Source organism: Gallus gallus, chromosome 9 (assembly GCF_016699485.2).
Source record: "Gallus gallus isolate bGalGal1 chromosome 9, bGalGal1.mat.broiler.GRCg7b, whole genome shotgun sequence".
NCBI classification, from domain to species: domain Eukaryota; kingdom Metazoa; phylum Chordata; class Aves; order Galliformes; family Phasianidae; genus Gallus; species Gallus gallus.
The window spans coordinates 13301679-13314105 of NC_052540.1; the positions used below are offsets into that span (position 1 = coordinate 13301679).

Here is a 12427-nt window from a genome sequence, read left to right on the forward strand (position 1 = left end):
ATTCATTCCAGATGGTTTACGTTTTTAACATTCCCCTTCACTGCACTTCATTGTCATTAAGAAGGTTTTGAACATTTCCCTCTAACACCTCTTCCTAATAGCGATTGTTCTGGACAGAAAATAGACTTTCTTGCTATAGCACAGCAAACTGTTACCCCTCCCATCCCTCAGAGCTCCCAGGCCATCCCAGGCATCCAGCTGTAATAAGGAAGGGCAGCGTGTCCTTGAGCAATATAAGAATAGGCAGGGTGCAAACAAATTGAGCAGACAATACAGCTCCTGTCTAAAGTAAAATGCAGCAGCTGGTCAAGTACACGGGGAATTTGCTATCATTTTAGGGCTGCCCAAAACATTTCAGGATGTAATTGATGCCTCTATATTAGTGGTTTAGTTGAGAGCAGGTGTATGCTTTGGAAGCAAATCTCCCACCCATCCCTCTTTACAACACTTCAGTCTGTGTCATGGAGCAATCTGAATGCAGTACTTGCTTTCCTTCTGAAAGGAACCAGACTGCAAGTTGCTCTCCAGGTGGGCATCAATGTGCTTCAGCTCTCTGTGCATCCCTGTCCATCCAGGCCATTAATCTGAGTTCCTGAGAGGTCAGATGATGCTCTGTGGGAAATTCCCCACTGGAAAGGAGCTAAAACAACACCAAGCTATATCATTATCAGACTCGGAGATTAGCTGAGACAATTCCTCCAAACAAGTAGTTCAGAGTTGAATCTTATTCAGGATTATGAGTAAGAACTTGGGACCGAACAGTTGTATAATATGTTTACATCAGGACCCTATGAAACTTAAACCCAGTAAGCTCAGGACTCATGTTAGTAACTCTAAAAAAATATTTAAGTCCACAGCTGTGTGTTACTTATGTGAATTTCAGTAAGAAGTAGCTCTAAAAGTGAAGGAATGGGAGCTCACTTCTATTTCAGGCAATAGGACAAAACCCTTAAAATTACTGTTTATTATCAGCAGTCTCCACTATTAGAACAAATCGCCCATTGAAAGAGACACAAACATGCAACACAGTTTTATCACTTAATAATGCTGCACTCTGAGGCTGCAGTGAGCTTGCCCTTATTAATGGGATATAACAGAGCTTTAGGGCACATCCTGCTGTTCAAACAGAAGAATTAGCAATTTGCAATAAACTCCCATTACCAGAAGCCATGCTCTCTCTCTGTAGGACATCTCTCAGTGAGGCTATAACTAGAGACAGAGCCTGGGGACCTCCCTGTGGGATGAGCCATCTCAAAGCCTGCAGGCTCCACGGACACTCAGAGTGTCCAGATGTCTCACCTTTGCCGTGTTCCCAGATGACTTCATTCCTATCCTATGGGTGAAAGGGCCAGCAATCAGCATGGCAGCACAAGGGCAGAAGCAGGACTCCCAGCATCCAACAACTTGCAGATCCACACACTACTCCCAGTTCCTAGCTCTTGATCACTTATCACCTGCTTGGCACCCAAGCCAAAATACTGAAGACACCACCAATCTAGTTCAAAATGAAGAATAGAGTCATCTTTGCCTATGCAATACTGCTTTCTTGGTTTTCTTAACTTTAACACCCTTTCCTGTGTCATACCTGAAGCATTCAAAAAAAAATTAGTGGAGTACAAAAACCTCAAACAACCGTCATCAGCTGAGCTGCAAAAACAGCAATTTAGCTCAGCCTAAGGGTAGCATATATAATATAAAGCAGACTTTCTCCTGTGATATAATTCAGATAGCCTTAATGGATTTTTCCCTTTTTAAACAGCTGCGAAGTAACTTACAATTATCATGTCTTCAATTAAACACACTGTGGGGCTTTTGAGGGACCTAGCGTGAAAATGTTGTCTAGAAAAAAAACACAGAAGATTACAAGCTGCTAAGAGTTAGTGGTAAGTTAATTAAGTGAAGACTGCCAGATTGCCACAAACTGGTATGGGATTCCTAGATCATCTCCTCTGGGGGGAAAAAAAAGAAGGCTCTGGCTGATGATGAAGGTAGTACAAAGGAGAAAGAATCAAAGGCTGGTGTGCAAGGAGAGCTCGTGTCATGTCGGCTCTGTCAGGTGTGCTGGGGCTCTTCATCTTCTGTTGCATTTAGTGAAGAGAAAGCTCTGCCCTGAACAAACAGCATATGGCGTAGAAGAAAGAAAATGGAAGAATTTTTTTGCAGTCAAAAGTGAATTCCTGGCCACTTCCTGACCCCGCAGTGGTGAGACTGGTGTCATTGCTGAAGCAGGTAGAAATTTCTTTAATGCTCTGTCTTTACAAGAGCCTTTCTGTACACCACTTTGGAGTGGCTAATCTAAAGAAAATGGCTGAATGCATTACAGCACTCAGTAATCACCCACTTTCAATCCCTAGTTGTCTTCTGAAGGCAGCAGTTATGAATAAATAAAACAGTAAAGTGCTCATGAAACCTGCATATAAAGAAAAAACACCCTGTTTAAGACCTGTATCAGTTATAGCATCTAAGAATCCAAATATGAGACGTAAAGAGGCAGCAGAAACCACAGCTCTTCAGTTTTTTTTTTGTTTTGTTTTGTTTTTACTTTCTATTCCCTCTTCCCACAAAATCAATTGAAAGGTACATCCTTTTCCTTTTGTTCCATTTCAGCTTCCTTGCCGCCCTTGGGAGCTTTCATGCCAAGGGCTCCCAGGGATGTCCCTCCTACCTGGGGACAAGGCAGCCTGGGCTCCAGCACCTATCCTTCAGGAAGGCTGCACAGGGAAGGCAGCAGGATGGACTTTAACACCTGCACGTGGAGGTTGCATGGCCTGCCTTCTGCCTTTGAGAACACCTGCCCCTTCAAGAGGACGCGTGGGACAGGTTTAAAGCCAATAAATGCCAGTCCCTGGGAGCAGACTCTCTCCTTGAGAGCCCTGAAGAGACTGCATTAACACCATGCAGTTGCTCAGCAAAAACATTTGGGCTTAAGTGAAAAACTAAAAGGGGGAAAGAAAAAAAAAAGGTATAAAGCTGTCAAACAAACTAGCTATCTAAAGGATCTCGCCAAAAGGAACAAGCCTATTGAAGGAACCGTTTTCTGTGCCTATGTGTCACTGCACTATACTCCGCGCATAATTATTGCTTAAATCCAGCCATCCCATGCATTATTAATAAGACCAGCCAACCTCAAGTCCCCATGCAGCCTTAAAGCAGATATATAATATATTCCCAACAGGAAACGGGCAACCATCTGTTTTCAGCAATATACTATGCAAGTAACTCGATGGCTTTTTTGAGCTGGCTTTGTTCTGGCATGATCAACAAGACTGTTCCCCCCCATCCCCAAACTGCCTTTACTGTCAAGTCTGAGCAACGTATCCATATTTCTCCACAAAATGTTTAAATTCGCTCTTTACCTGGAGTAACAAAAACTTGTGTGGTTGCAGAAACACTGGGAACATAGCAATCTATGCACATTGATGGCAGAAAAGCAAGAGGTAGCAGGCACTGAGGGTAAAGAAATTAAGGACAGGAAAAGGGGGAGGAAGAACAAGTCACACCCTTGTTGGTGTTGAAGGCAATGGAGGAGTTTGTATGCTGTTCACGCATACGCCAGGGCTGGGAGCTTGTTATCAAATAGAGAGATATGCCGATTTACCAGCTTGTAGTTCATCATAGCTCAGATCTGGGCAACAAGATTCTTGCCCCTCCTAAATTCACTCTGCACTCCTCTGTTCATTATTTCTAACAACCTGTGCTAGGTTGCAGGGTAATTTTTATTTATTTTTCATTTAATAGTATCTGACAGCGGATGGTGCAAATTGGAGCTCTTGAGCACTTCTTGCATTCTCCTGTGTAAAAGACTGCCCTGTCCCCTTTACAATCTCCCTGTATTACGAAGTGATCCAGCAGTATCCAATGTCAAGTAGGAATATTCAATAATAATACTGAGTGATTCAAAATATCAGGACTGGTAAGTTTAAATGCTGCAAACAACAAGCCAAGGAAGCACACACAGATTATATGCTATTTTCTATGAAAATGCTCTTGTAGAGCTTTAAAGAGGCAAGCAGTAATAGAAGCAAGAATATGCTTTGCTTAAAAAATAAAGCACAAGGAAAGGAGGACAAGTCTACATAATAGTGCCATGATATTTAAAAGTACATCCTTTCACTACAAAGCACGAAGAGCAGGAAGGACAGGAAGCACAGATTCCAGTGCTGGAGAGCTGGGATGCTTACAGCTTCCCTGGGCTCTGCTTGCTCTCAGAGTATGGCATGTCAGGTACGCTACGGCTTTGTCTAACAGAAACAATGTGTCTGAAAGACAAAGATATTCAGCCAGCTGGTTGTGAGCGTAGCCCCTTGGGCTCTGGTTTGTTGCTGGGAAGCCTGGAGCGCTTGGCATTTGCTATCATTAGAAATGAGCCCTGAAGTTTTCCTGCTCACAGAAGGAGGCCCAGCAAGCAGATGAACAGATTCTCTGAGAGATGCTCAGTATTACGTAGTTCAGTAGAGGAGCGAGGCAATTAATGTAATAATTATCAGTACCTACATGCATACTTCCAATAAGATAAAAGTTAATTAGTTCTAACATCAGTGCCTCCCTTCTGGTGACAATCCCATCTTTAAAAAAAAAAAAGCTCAGTCTGTGAAGAACTGCAAAATTCCCCCAAATCAGGCTGTGTGAAAACCTCCACACCCTCAAAACAGCTATTTAGAATTCCTACTTACATTCTCAAATTACAGCATGAAATGCAGCTTTCTGAATCCCTCCCCCGCATCGTGGCAGCTGCCCCACTGCAATATCCTAACAGGGTGCGAGAGCAATTCCAAACCAGCTCCTTTCTGTATCAACAGCCTAAAGATGCTATTAGCAGATTACTTGAACAATATATCACTGCTGAACCAGAACGTGTTAAGAAACACTGAGTCATGCCACCAAATTAATGAAATTCATTTTCAATCACAGATTTCCAAACCAAGCTCCAGCACTGTTTAGGTTCTTTGTCAACTGGCAGAATATTCCACACGTTCCCATTCAGAGATGTGCATTTTTGGGGTTTCAGTTCAAACGGTCACCAATGGCAGGGGTTAACCCACAGAAGGGTTTAGGAAGTTGCTTGTTACAGCATGAGAATAAAACCAGCAAAGTCAAACATCTGAAGTCAGTAGCTACCTGCACCAGTGAAATGAGCCATTTTTTGCAGGCATCTTGAGGTTTGCTGCAGGGATCTTAAATCTTGAGAGTTCACCTTACTTTTCAAAGTGTATTTTTAAACTTGAGAGCATTAGACAAAAGGTAAAAAAAAAAGGAAAAAGTCTATCTTGGTTTTGCTTTTATTTCTGTGGTTTGTTAGACACTGTGGGAGTGTAAAGAGATAAGATAAGCTGATTTCAGCCTCCTCTTTCTTATGTTTATATCCAGACAGACCCACTGCTTATCACTTTGCCATTTAGCTCTCTCTCTCTATTAAATGAGAAGAAGAGATGAGGGAAGAATTAGCTTGGCTGACCCCTGAATTCTTTCCTGCAAGGAACGTGGTGAACAACCCTCGCTGTCTGTGAGGGAGCACCACCAGATGGGCTATCTATCCAAGGTAGCGAAGGCTCTGGAGGCTGAAGAGCAGCCTGCCCACCTTTTTCATTTCCCATTTAGTTCCTATTTTAGAGCTCAGAGCCCCTGTCAGCACTCAAAGGATAGTGCAGATTTTTGGTTTGATGATTAGGATCCAGTTCTCTTAATACAAAGAAAAATCATTTGGATACAAGCATCTATCTCTAGGTTGCCTCGCTTTTTGGTCCAAGCTCTTGAACACATGGGATGTCCACACACAGAACAAACCACTCCTTTCAGAATGTTTCCTCTTTATTTTGCTGTCTCATTGGCTTGCTGGCTAAACCTCAGAAACTTCAGGGAAGATGGCACAAAGGCAGAGATTGCTCTAGGAACAGCTTTGTCCTGAAATGCATCAGCCCCCCCTACCTTCACTCAGCACTCGCATAGCGAATTGAAGTCCATCTTCTCAACCCTTCTTCCCAGCTCAGATGGAAAGCAAGATGACCTCAATAACATAAAAGCACAGCCTCTGCCCTGAAGCTATGCTTTGAGATTTCAAACACGCTGTACAAAAAGGCAACAAGAGACTGGGCTGAATGTGGGAAAAACTGAACAGATACTTTGGTAAGCCTTCTAAGTCAAAGATTTAAAATAAAGATCCTGCTCATTTTTCATGAGCACTGCAAGCACAAGAAACTCAAGGATCTAATCCAAAGGTCAAAAGTAGTACGGAGGAATTAATTCATTCTAGTTTGAGTGGCATCCTAGGTACAGCAGCAGAAACAGCACGTACTGAGATGGTACCATGACAATTAAGCTCAGTGGAAAGTACATGAATTGAGAAAACAGAATGGGAACTGAAAAGATAACGACCATTAACCTTGCTCCAGCTGTGATTATTGTCCACTAGCTCTACAGCGCACTGCATGACCCTCACAGGTTTTGAGAATAGGCATTAAGAGGGAACAAAGTTGGGGGGGTCCTTTTGCTCAAGTGCAAGGAAGAGATTCATTCAACACGCATTATTGCTCTTAAAACATCCCTGAGATTCCCAGGAGCTTGTTGCAAGGTATTCCACAGCTTCAGTTCTAATCCAGAGATGCACAAGTTATACTCCAGACTCGATCCTTGTTTTCTCAAAAAGGCAGGAGAGAGAAACCATCATCACAAGCACTGATCCAGCTGTACCTCTAGCACACCTGCTGGAATTTGCTAGCATTTGCTTTTTCCCTGCTTTAGACTTCGCTCCTCCCACAATTTGTTTGTTTCTGCATGAATAAAAATCCCCACTACCAATACGAGGTGGGACTGTCCCTTTCAGGAAAAGGCATGCTAGCATGGCAGACTGCACATCTCAAAAAATAGAGTTTTAGTAGTTTAGGGTCATTGCAATCAATTACACCATATTCTTCTTCTTCTGCCCTTGACACTGGAACAGCAACCAGCTTTGCCATCCTACAAGATCTCTGTATTCTAATTGGGTCTTTCAGAGGAAAAAATGCATGCAGCACCTCTGTGTTATAAAAATCTTTGCACTGTGTGCATTGAGCTGTTCTAACTTATTGTTGTGGGTCTCTACCTAATCCAAATCACTGAGACACAGTCTGGGAAACGGTAAATGAGGCTGATAAAGAATTAGGAAAAATATTGTCCAGGGGAAACATTGGCTCCAGTTTAACATTTCTAATTTCTCTCTTGCTCTTAAATGGGAGCAGAGGGAAAGGGAAAGCTCTCCTTTCCCACACCCATTCCAATTACAATAATATTCTCACAGCACCTGAAAAACCTCTATGCTATTAGAAAAACCAAGCAGCAGTGAATACAACAGTTCTTAATGTAGTTGTCTCAGGTGAAGGCTGGTATTTCAGCAGCAGACCATAAAGCAATAGAAAGGACATTTTAGCCACAGTCTTCCAACACGTTAGATAACTGACCAGAAATCACCAATGCCATTAGAAAAAGGGCTCAAGACAATCATTCACAAGCATGGGAACACATAGCCTAGACTTTCCTCCAGCAATCCAGCCATGGAGGCCATTACCCCCAGGTCTATTTCAGCAGCACACTCCCACCCCCCACCTGCACTGCTAAAGAAGTTCATAGTTCTCCTGGCAGTGGAGAAAATTGTCCACACCACCTACCTCTCCCATCTATCCTTATAATAGAGGCTACGAAACATCCATGCATAAACCTCTTGACAATTCTCAACCTAAACACATTCATGATTTTATACCAACACCGCCCTTCAACACAAAGCACTTCTCTTACCTTTAGATGACCTGGTTCAGCAGCTCTCAGGTGTGTGAGGACACAGCCGGGACGTACAGGAGAGGACAAACGTTGTCCATGGAGTCATAACACTTTACACTGGTATCAGTGAAACACCCTCAGCAGTCAACTTCCAAACCCAATGAACGTGCAGGACAGCACAAATGCCTTTTATAGAAGGAGGGCAAGCTGCTCCCTAGGGCTCTGCAAAAGCGATTGGAAACAGGTGAGGAGGCACAGCCAGGTGCACTAATCACTCCACACTCAACACTAAAAGAGACAGGAGGCTACTTTTCTTCTTTCTCCTGGCCTTACAATGATTGTTTTCAAAAGAAATGAAGCATTTGGAAAAGTTTAAATTCATAGATCTGCTAGATTGCATTCAATATGCCTGAAAGCACAATAAGGATGGTACACTTGCAACCAGGTTTCTGGGTTGTATCACTTAGAGTTACTGCCGCTCAAAGGAGAGAGGTTAGTATGCGGTGGTCTATGGAGATGAAAGCATATGAATTAATGTAGCATCTACTTTGGTTCTTGACACTCACCTGTCTACAAAGTCAGCAATCTCTGCCTCTTCTTCCCGCTTACAAGTTAATGAGGAAGCTGCCTATTTCTTTTATGTAGCTCTAAGTTTCTTCAAAAAGCAGAATAGGGAAGCCAACGGTGTGAAATAAGAGAAGTCTACAAGAGCTTGAAATTCGATGTCATAACATTGGTTATTCTCAAAAAGTTCAGACAACTACACCCATAACTCTCAACTAGCCCACGTTTTACTGCAAAAACTGCATCTGAGTTCCTCTTCTAATCTTGTCTTTTAAGCATCAAGTTACACTTCTAGTTGCTGAGTTCTGACCTTGGGCTCAGCCCCCAGCCTCAGCTGAAATAGATGCTGATTTGCCACCATCAGTGCCTGCTGTTTAATCAGATGCACCTGGAACACACCAGCAAAAATTCCCCTTGCTACTCTACACAGCAAACCCACCCTACTGATACTTCTTTTTCTCTAAAGTGAATCACCTGCCGGATTTTCTAAAGGGGTTTTAACATTTTTATGTTGAAAATTATATATGCCAAGACAGTTATTTCCCCCTCACAGTTTACCAAATCTGCTCCTAATGTTTAATTGCAGGTAATGAACAGAAGTGTTTCTATCTCACAGAACTATTCCTCTGTACCAGGATTTGTAATGCTGAGTAGAGTGAATGGAGTAGGGTATATATGGGCCAACAAAGCATTTTAGCAAGACAATGACCCGATCTGTATGGGTAGAGAAAAAGAAAAAAAAAACATGTACATAATAATCCTTTCCCACTTATGTATGGTTACAGGCAATTGTTCAGTTAATTGATAAATTAGCTTCCTATTGGAATTTTGTCAGTGATTTAAGGGTAAAATTAATACCTGGCAAGTCCTGGCAACGACTTAAGAAGTGATAGTGTTCACCTGCCATGAAGGGAAAACAAAGACAGTCAGCATCACGGACTGTACATCCTCAGAAAAAGATTAGAGAATAGTCTACAATTACAACCCGAGTCCAAATTAGAATCCATACCAACACAGGGTGAATCTGTACGCATTGCACAGACCCACTGCTGGCTGACTACTCCTGGTCACACCCTTTTGCTGTGATGCTCCACATCCCAACAGAAAGAGAAGTTTTCAATTGCTGGAATGACGTTCAGGCTTTGTGACAGTCAGCATCAGGAAGGAAAGGAGCTTCAGTGGGAGAGAAGCTAGCAGTGATATTATGCAGAGAGCTGCTATGTTCACAACACCATGGCCTCAGCACTGCCCCATACAGCACAGTGTCCTGGGGTGCTCAGCTGGTAGGACCCAAATCACCCCCAGATGTTGCACTGCTGAAGTACCCAACGAGGTACTTCAAGGACAGGAAAACTACTCCTTATAGACTGAGTGAGCCCAGATTCAATGCATAATTCTATTTTATTATTATTATTATTATTTTGCTTCTGTATTCACAGTCCCGTGGATGCACTATGCTGCAAATACAGCCACTTTTGCTCCTCATGCATACTGCTCATCACTGCTGGCACTCCATCACGTGAGCCAAGCAGAAACCTCCCAGTCCCACAAACCAGAGGAACAGTTTTACCCCATCCTCATATCACGGTGTATCAGAACATCCTTCTGAGTCCATAACAACCCGAGGGAGGCTGATTTCCAGACCTGCTTCAGAGGTTACTTTCCAAAATGCTGCTTCTGCTGATTCATCCCCTCCCAACACTGCTGACTTCCTGTAAATGCCCAACCCAGGAACATAAATTAACGTTAAGGCTGACAAGGATACACTCTCTGCAACAGTAACTCAGGCAGCTGAAGTTTCTGAGCACAAAAGAACATCCCTTTTGCTTTGGCACAGCAAGTATATCATTTGGGATTATTAATGCAAGCATTTCTCACTGACATTAACAAGGCTGGTGCACCCCCAACATGGAAGATGAGCCGTCCTCACACCGTGGGGCTCCAGCACAGTGTGATGACCATCGTTCTCTGGGGGAAGAAGAGTGATTTGTGGCAAAGGACTCATTTCTTAATGTCTTCATTCTCAGCACAAATCTCTAAATGGAATTACTCTTCCCCCATGCTATGTGAGATATTCCAGAAAACAGTCACTATTGCTGGGCAGGATGGAAATTACAAGGGCTATCAGATCCATCCCAAGGCTCCAGGCCAGGAGCTGTTTACCAGATGGGAGCGAGAGGAAACCTCTCCTCACTGTGTTTCACTGCAGAAAGGTGTGGACTGAAGGAGCTGGCAGGGCAGGGATGGAGTTTGGTTTTCAAACATGTAGTGGGGCCAGGGCCAGAAGGGAGCATTGCACTACACAGTTAAAGGAGCCCCAGTGAAGATGAGCAAAGTTCAGTGTCTTCACCCTTCCTAGAGTAAATTTCCTCAATGCTCCACCTATCACAAAGCAATCATATAATTCAAGGTTAATGCTTCAAGACACTCTTAAAGGTACAAACTTGTTATAATGTGCAGTACTTTAATTACACCTAAAATTATTCCCCGTATTTCTACTTTGGCACTGAAACATCTGTTTGCATCCGCAACAAACCCTTCTTATACCACAGCAAATTGCATAATGTTTGCGTTACCACCATCTAGGAAATGACAAGACAATATTCCAGTAATGTTTCTCTCACTAACAGATGTGATCTTGTTGAAATCTCTCCCTTAGGTTCTTTTTACCTTCTTGCTCACTGAGACTGAGAGGATTATAGAAAAAAAAGAGGAAAATAAAGCATCATAATATACGGGAAGTTAAACAACCTCATTACAAACAACCTGGAGAAGCAAATAACTTGAGGTTTGGAGGAAGGGAGCTTGCACATTGTTTGGATTTACTATGGTAGATGGGATAACCAATGAACCTATTAACCCAAAAACTATTTTAAAGGATGCAGATGTGGCTGTAGCTTTTAAGTAAGATGACTGGTTGTGTTACAAGGCTGATCTCTGTGTAGACTCAGACATTTCCTGCCAAGTATGAGTTCAGCCGGTTTCTTGGCTGATAATGGGATGTCCCCCTATCATATTAAGCAAAGGCATTTCATCTACACAAGAAACGCTGATGACGCAGTAAAGAGTAACTTAATGTCACCAATCAAACACTTAACAGCATTCCTATAATTACTGCATATCAGTTCCACAGCTGGAAGAAATATTTTTTTTTAATTCTTAACACAACTGAAAGCTGGGCTGAAAGAAGTCATGAAACAGTCACAATAGTAAATATTCGGTTCACTTAAATCTTAGCAGGTTTTTTTAGCCTTTAGAACGTACTTCATAAACCATTCTTGAAGGCTACGAAATGAACAAATGCTGAAATTCTCCCCTAGTCAAGTGTGAAATTAGAGAAAAATACGTCTTACAATGGCTGGCAGTACTATACTTATATGCATCATCAATAACCAGCTAGCAAAAAACCCAGATCTTCAGCCAAAATTCTTCTTCCTTGCTTGGGTTTATTCCTGGAAATTCCTTAAGCAAATCAAAATCAGCTTGGGTTACCTGCTGCGTTTATGCTGATCTGCTCTGTGAATGTGTCTTTATTGCAAAACTCATTTTGAAGATGTAGCTGTAATTCCTGATTCCTTGATTGCTTGAATAGACCAACCTATTCAGCATCTTTCTTTATAGTCCAGATCCTCCAGCATCAATTCTTATACAATGTATTGTAGTTGTTTCTATGGGACATACTGCTAAACTTCTAGCTGCTTTGCAGCATTTTAAAATCAGCCAGAAAACAACAAATTTGTGCCAGGCCTTGAGTAAAATTGTTTGAACCATATTTGCACTGTGTTTCTGTCATAACTGAATGATTAATCTCTCAAAATAAGACTTAAAACCGATATGATAAACAAAAACAATATGAGTCCTTCAGTTTCAAGTTGGGCAACTGAGGCACAACAGGAGTAAGAGTCCTCAATACTCTGAATATCTCCAAACGAGTTGCATCTGGCATTGCTTTTCAGCCATTAACTGGACCCTCTCCTAGCATTGTGGCTGATCATATGCTCTCAGAGTGGTCCATACTCTCCTTCTGTAATGGACACCTATTGCCTGCCTTTATTTTCTTTCCCTTTTCTTATATCTGAGGCATCTGATTGATTATCCATTCTTTATTTCATGA

General features: G+C 42.3%; 1 long non-coding RNA gene across 1 annotated transcript in view; it reads right to left on the minus strand.

The window, feature by feature from the left end:
* LOC121111548 overlaps positions 1 to 12427 on the minus strand; it is a 121390-nt gene that overhangs the window by 77935 nt on the left and 31028 nt on the right. The window contains exon 2 of the long non-coding RNA XR_005862186.2: positions 7768 to 7971. This is a non-coding gene — a long non-coding RNA (uncharacterized LOC121111548). The remainder of the gene's footprint in view (positions 1 to 7767; positions 7972 to 12427) is intronic.